The sequence below is a fragment of the Zerene cesonia genome, chromosome 15 (genome assembly GCF_012273895.1).
Source record: "Zerene cesonia ecotype Mississippi chromosome 15, Zerene_cesonia_1.1, whole genome shotgun sequence".
Taxonomy (NCBI): Eukaryota; Metazoa; Arthropoda; class Insecta; order Lepidoptera; family Pieridae; genus Zerene; species Zerene cesonia.
In genome coordinates, this window is record NC_052116.1 from 4,372,488 (window position 1) to 4,381,014 (window position 8,527).

Consider the following 8,527-nt stretch of genomic DNA (forward strand, 5'->3'; position numbering starts at 1 on the left):
CGTTCAAAGAGGTATGTAAATTATTACAAATAAAACAATTAAACTCTACAGCATATCACCATCAGTCGATAGGTGCATTGGAAGTGTCTCATAAAAATTTAAACTCATTTCTTAGAATCCAAACTGATAATCACCCAGAGACATGGAGTAGTTGGCTACCATTCTGGTCATTTGCTTTCAACACCACGGTTCACTCAGAAACTAAGTTCACCCCGTATGAATTAGTATTTGGTAAAAAATGTACACTACCAAGTAATTTAACTACACATCTAGAACCATTGTATAACCTTGATGACTACCCTTGTGAACTTAAATATCGAATACAAACGACACAAAAAGAAGCTAGAAATAATTTATTAAAATGTAAACAAAATAGAAAATCAAGATATGATAAATATACCAATCCAATTACATACCACCCTAATGATATGGTGTTGGTTAAAAATGAAACAGGTAACAAGTTGTGTTCATTATTCTCAGGTCCATTTAAAGTAATTAAGGAGAAACCACCAAATGTAGAGATATTAAAAAATGGTAGAGTAGACATAGTGCATAAAAATCGCACGAAATTATATGTACAATAGCTATATGGTTATTGCTATATATTGAAAAAAAAAGGGAATTACTTATTATTGTACTTTTAAGAAATGTATCTTACTTTATTTTTTTTTGTAACTTCGTTTTACCCAAATAATTATGTAAAATAAAACTAAATGAAAAAAAAAAAATGTCACTCTAATAATATGTAATCATTTTTTTTTTCTTTTGGATGGATGGTGTAGTAGTGTAAGTAAATATTAATGTATGACGCATATTATCCATATATAATCGATTATTTGATCTAATAAATATTAGTCTTGATTTGAACTCCGGTCGTTTCACTTATCTCCCAACACACACCGTACATGCTATTTGGAAATTCGAACTACACGTAATTATAATGAATGAATTTATTATTAATAGACGATTATTTATAAAACATGGAAAATTAATGAAAATTAATTAACGAAAGCACTGTACATAACATTTCGAATAACTTACATACTTATGATTTTATAGCTTTATACAGGCATATCATAAAAGCGGATCACAGAATTAATTGCATCGTTCAATCGTACTCATTTCACTGTTTGTTTTGACAATTTTGCGATATTCATGACTGGGTCATGACGTTTCAAATAATGAGCGCTCGTACTGAGTCTAAAGAGTGGAAAATAATTGCTCTTTAGACGAGAAAATTAATAGCACATTTAAAATTTCGGTTGAGTAAACAGCAAATTTCCTAGTTATGCTGCACACCACAAAAAGTATAAAATGTTTGCTCTTATAAGCGTTTGCAAATTAATTTAATTTATACTTTACTATTGACAATTATTAAATTGTGAAATGAAGCACACCAGATTTGTATAAAAATATAAATATTATCTCTACCACAATTGAATAAAAACAAAAACATATCTATATATATACAGCTGAGTTTCAGTATGAAGATTAAGGTTATAATATGTATATGAATGGTGTATATTTATGAACATAAATGCAATAAACATACACCATATTTGTATTGACAAAAGTTCAAGAAAATCAAAGTAATAACTTGATCTACTACAGAAATTTCTGAACATCTGTGAGTCCAGCTGGACTCTATCCAAATGAACTATCTCTGAAATCGTATAACTAATTTGCTATTAATTCGTGTTGACTTTGTCTTCCTTTAAAATGCATAAAATTTTATATCTGCCGTAAGTGGAGCATCCTTTCCGAGTTATTATAGTAAGCGTAATGTAACGAAACTTATAAACATAATTAATCTTCTTGAAGTTGTTGCACAACTTTCATAAAATTTGTATATTTTATTTTGAGTAAGGACGTTTGAACATAAATTTTATGACCCCTCCCGATGCTCTTTATGACGGTATGTCTTTGCGTGTCAAATTTTTAGGGTTCTCCATAGTACTGTAAGATGAGCTGCAAACAACATAATTTCTGTTTTCTGTAGTTGTTTTACAATCGCTACTCATTATATATCCACATACATAATATGATAGTATACGCTAATAATTATGCTTTATATTATAACTATAAATCAAAAATATACAAAATACGGCGTTCGTAGTTAGTAGGGTCACTACTCAATTCTATGTGTAATATATTTACTAAGAAAGTCCAAGAGTTACATTGCTACTTAAAGAGTTATCATACTATTTATTTAGTTGTCAATTCGAATGTAGGTATACCTACTTTGTGTTTGTTACCTTTTGATTGGGTGAACTGACTTTTAAGAATTTTTATTAATTTAAATCTAGTACCTCCCATTTAAATTTGCTCTAGTTCTGAGAATTTGACTAAGATTTAATTATAGGATAACTAATATCCTATAGAGAAATCATATCTCGTTTAGTCTATAGGTTGAAAGTCAAATTAAGTAGTCTGTCACCAGAATATTATTTATCGTCGGTTTCCCTGTTGTTATTCATTGTCGGATGCTTTTTTAAAAACGCGTTGTATATATTCATTATCCTTTAGTCATTTTTGTTGTTTTGTAATATTTTAAGTATGACACTTAATAACAACACCAGACTACACCTCACCGGCGGCAAGTCTCATGAATAATTATTACGCTACGTAGGCGCTTTTGATGGTCCACTAAATCTTCTTTGTGAACATTCTACAAATATATTTAATTTACCATGTGGATTTTTTAAGTCGTATAATCATTGGCATTATACAAAAATATAAATATATCTCTAAAATTAGGGGTTTCGTAATTGTCGTTTTGGAATAATATTTAAGAATAGTATAACGGGCATCACTTTTAATAGAGTTCGTCACATTTTACAAGTAAAATTTAGAAATATATCAATAAAATACACAAATCACATAAAGAGCTTAGTTAACAATAACTATTTAACATCTTTAGTTCAACACTTCGTCATTTCAAAGATAACTTGGTAGCACTGCATAAACGTAATCGATAAAAAATCTGAATAACAGATATTTAAGCAATATTAAAGTTTTTTAAACATCTGATCACATATTTATAATTCCTTGTGCATAACTTGGGGTGTGGGTATTTTCCTTCTCGAAAAATTGGGCGTTTAAATATTTATCGCTTCCTCTGTACAGGAGGCGCAACGATTTCAAAACTAGCCCGCATTGTGGAGCATAAGTGCGCAAGAAGCTTCGGAGAATGTTAGATAGTTGAGGATAATTTATAACAAAAGTGTTGCTACACTTTAAGTGTATAATTATGTATAAAGTTTCATGTGTGAAGTTACGTAAGTATTTTGACTTTGTAAATTTTTGTATTTGAGAAAACACCTAGTTACTGTTATATCATAAAATGTATTATTTAATGACTTAGAACTCGTTTTACATTTTCATTATTACGTTGGTAGATGATATAAGATAAAGATGCATATATCGTTGTCGGAATTTGTAGTTTTGTAAGTATTTTCTATTTATAGGAGGCAAATAACAAAGAATACTTTCTTAATAGCCTGCCATTGTCTATATCAACTTCATAACTACGTGACAGAAGTTGTAGGTTGCCGTATTGGAAATACTGCTTCTGAAAAGAGACGTTGACCTTTTCAAGTTTCTTTTAATTAGTAGATAAGTAGATGATATTTTATTAAAGCCTAACTTTTTAAAAGTGGTTTTCTCATATGCTACTGCTCTGATTTAATTCATTTCAATATGAGACTAAACAAATACAATCTACTGAACTTCAAATTCATGATTTACTTAACGCAAACCTCTAAAAACTTGTGTAAACTGTAGAGTATATGTACGGAACAAATTAATTTAATAAATTTTTGTTGGTTGTTACATATTCGCATTGGAGAATTTCATATAGGCGAGTGAAATGCTTGTAAGGGATACTTTGATCATTTTATGCCGTGCAAAATTGGTCCCAAAGTAGTACGTAAACTGTAAATATTTAAATGAATCATAAAAAAACGAATTTTATAAATACCACCATAAACCTTTTCATGTAAAATGTCAAGTGACGACTTTAGGGCTTGCACTGCGAAAGTTACCACATCTTAACTCTATAAGTTCTAATAAAAAATAAAACTCAACATTAGTTAAAATATGCGTTTGCTTGACTGTCTTAATTGAACAATAATTATTGTAATAAATAAATAAATTTACGCGTGAAGCTCTCGAACTTCTAAACGTTTGTAATTTTGTTGTTATTGATTAAACAGTTAGCATACATCTTTAGTAAATGTTTTTTAACTGGTGTTTTTCAAACCTAAGTTATGAGCGTTCGAAAATCCGACGAAACGATTCGAGAAAAGGTACTTGTGGGTAATGTTCATGCGCTTTGTTTGAAAAGTTGGCTTGTCTGATGGGGCACGGTGCTGCTCCCACATATTATATTGGCTGATGTTTGAGTAGTGTTTTAGAGTTATTTGTTTATTCTTTATTGCACACTTTCACACTTACAAAATATAAAAAAGAAATAAAATTTAACAAAAACAAGTAAGCAAAGGGCGGCCTTATGGCTAAAAGCCATCTCTACCAGGCAACCGTTAGTTATTTTTGTATAGCTTGTCATTTACAAATAGAAATTGATAAAACTATCTATGTTAGACTATAAATTCAAGAAATAAATAACTTGTAATCTATTATTATAGCAGTGGTGGCTGAGAGCCTCGGACTTCAAAATCGATAAGTCGGGGTTCGAGACCGGGCGAGCGTGCAGGAAATAAATTGATTTTTCAATTTATCTGCGCATGTAGATAACATTACCACTGCTTAAAACGGTGAAGGAAGACATCGTGAGGATACCGGCATATCCAAGAATCAAAAAGTTCGATGCCATGTGACATCTGCCACCCGCATTTGGCCAGCGTAGTGGATTATGGCCTGAATCCTCATAGGAGGCCTGTGTCCCAGCAGTGGGAACATATATGGGCTGATGATGATGATGATGAATTTGTTCTTATCATTATTATAAATTTTTCATAATTTATGAATTGCATTTATAATTATCAATGATTCAAATTATATAAATAGTCAATATAATTAACAGTGTAAGTTGTAACCAATATTTAATATCGTTCTTTATAATAAAGGAAGCGTACGGAGAAGGATTTTGAAACTTCAAAGAATCAGCGTACTCATCCCGATTCAGAAACAATGTAAAGCTATTGTTTACCTTTGTATAAGTTTACATTGTTCGTCAAGAAGTTTGATAAAAGAATCTGACTATAACCTTGTCAGCGATCCAGAGTCACCTAAAATTTCTCTTATTCTCATTTAACGAATAAATTTCATGGATGATATTATTTTATATAAAGTTCTTTCATACATACTTATATACGCTTAACAAAGAAAAATATATAGATGTGTCGCGTAATTATTTATTATTACGTGAATTATTAATAACTTAGTACCGTTTCTTAATTAAATGTATGAATTAATATCTTTTCAATGAATATTTTCATGACAAGCAAACCAATGACAATTTTACAATTATATCGATACATTTGCTTTGTTTCACGATTTTTGTTAATTGGAAATGTAATCAGAGTAGTTCATCAGTATTCTATCACAAAATAAAATTTTATCTCGATCAACCAATCTAACTATACCTTTTTTCAAATGAAAATGAAATTTTACTATTAGCCTTGGTGTTTCTTCGACAAATCCTGCTGTACTGTACTAACAATATAAATATCTACAATAACTCACTTTACGGTAAAGCTTTAAAGGTTACGAGACTGAAAACATAGGTGTTTTTCGAATAGAATGATTTTATTTAGTTTCATATGCAGTGTGTTTCACCCTTCTTGAATGTTACGATTGATTCAAGAGTTTATCATTGGTGAATATTGATAGAGTAGCGGTTGGTGATATGTTAGTACGTGAGCTGAGATAGCAATCAGATAAGCTGTAATGCCCGTAATGGCGCGGAGCCTCCCGCCCTAGCGTTGAGTTTCGCTCGCAATTCACCTGAATAATGTATGCAAACATTCTGCTCAGCTTCGTCCTCACGGCTGGCGGGTATATTTTTCTTTCAATTTTAAATTTCCACATTTTCAGTTTTCTTAACGCTCGTACATATTTCACAGCATTTGATCGAATATATATTAAAATATAATAATATATATGTAAGTGTATATATATATATATATATATATCTATCTAGCTTTAATGACTTGATGATTGCTTTTAGGTCAATTAAAATGAACAACAGGAACATACTAATAAATACACGTGTCTAAAAAGTCGTAGCTATTAACTAGACATAATACGTTGTGATGGAGATAAATTCACCGAATATGTATCGCCTAGTATAATATTATAATATCTGTGTTTATGTTATGCGATATATTATTATATAATAAATCTCACCGCCTTTTTGTATTCCCTTGAGAGCATTTTCATCCCGGATAGCCTTAGCTCTTGACAACAGGAAGGAAAAGGTTTTGATAACGTAGGTTATACATAGTATAGGTATATCGAACATTATCGGATTGGTCTGAAGAGGATAATCTTTTATAAACTTACTAAGCATCGAGAGTCGTCTCTTCGTTTCAAGAATTGTATCACGTCTATACATAGTAAATCTAATATGCTTTTATATGTAACGCTGCCTATATGTGCAGTATTGATTTGACCCTTGTTGTTTACAAATTACAATGATAAAGCACAATAAATTTAATAAGTGTAATGATATATTCTGTTTGTCCCAAGAGAATTCTCTCTTCTAAAAGAGGTACCTACCTACATCTTTGAGTTAATTTATCTTGTATATTGGCCAGTTATGAATAGGGGTAAATAATATTTTGCAATAATCTTATTGCTGCATATAAACTTAAAAAGGGAATTTTTATATTTATATGTTTTTGAACAACCTTTATAAATGAACTCAGGAAATGCGCATATTTTTGCAAAAATAATCTGTAATCTTTATTCATGCGGTAATATAAAGTGCAATGTAACCGTTCGCGCTACTGCGCCTCAGCTTTAAATTCTCAATAGTCTAAGATACGATGAAAGTGTTTTTTTGTGATAGCTGATAGATGGGGAAAGTCAGTGGTTCAGGTAGTCGCCTGATGATAAGCAACCATAAGAATTTCCAGAGGCTGTAAGCATGTAAGTGGATTGCCAGCTTTAGTGGACTGGGAAGGGTAAGGAAAAGCATGCGCATCGCATCATCCACTCACCGATCGAAATACCATAGCTAGTAGGGTAGAACTTGACGTTTTTTATAAAATATAAATGCTGCAAGTTCAAGAAAATTCGTTCGTTTATCAACCTCTTTTTAGTCCAAGCTTCATGATATTGTGAGTAAGATACAATCGTTAAATTTATAGACATTCAAGTTGGTAGTTGTTAATGGTCCCTCTCCGTATTAACGTGCCAAATATGTAATAAAAAAAAAAATTATGATTTATACTTATTAAAATTATATTATACCTTTATTACTACATATCTCTAACTATTAATGAAATAAAACAAACATTTTAATAAAGCTCAAGTCCACCGAGAGCGCATGACATCCGTAATTTTCGTTAAAAGCTTTTTCAATTATGTATTATGAAGTAACGCGAAATATAATATAAGTTTATATAAATACTACACCTCTTGCGGTATTTTTCTCTAGTGACATATAAACTGCATTGTTTTCTTTAAGTATTGTTGGCGGTTAACGACCTCTGCACTACAGTCGGCAATCTCTTAGCTAGTACCCACAGTTAAACATTAATAGGCTGCAATTCCAGTTCAAGCATTTACTGTTCTAATAACATTATATACTTTATAGCGCTTCTTGGTTCCTTGGTCTTTTAACCTAACACAACGTATACCGTATACGTGAAAATCTATATAAACAAAATGGTTTCAAAGTGTGTTCTTGTTGTGAAAGAAGAAGAACATTACAGTAATTTAGATCCAACGTTTTACGCGACTAAAGTTCATTTACTGATACTATTGGTATGGGCTAAATCTTCTTTATAGTCTCTTATTTTTCAGCGTTTATTTTAACTTTTATAAGGAGTGCAAACTCAACAACTAATGTATGTCGTCACAATTATTTCTAAACGTTCCATGTACCCGGACGAAGCGCTTCGATTCCACATTCTTTATTCGAACCGCAAGGGATTGGAACATGCCTCCTGAGTCTGTGTTCCCCGACGAGTACAATCTGGAGGTCTTCAAGAGTGAACAGGTACCTCCTAGCGAAGCGCGTTACAGCCTAGACCACATCTCAGCTGACCATCAGGCGAGATCGTGGTCAAGCGCTGCCCTATTATGGATAAAAAAAAAAATTATATTTTTCAGTTTAATGCAGTCAGTGGCTTATGGTTACATAAGTATGTATGTTAATACACTATTATATAAAATAATTTATTAATAAAAAATACATATTCGATATCAAAATTTATATACTTCAGTACACAACACAAAGTAGAGTAGGTATACATTCATTTAGTAGATATACACAAGCGTTTCTTATATCTATACTAATCTGTATAGAGAGTCAAGAATAAACGCTCTAATATTTATA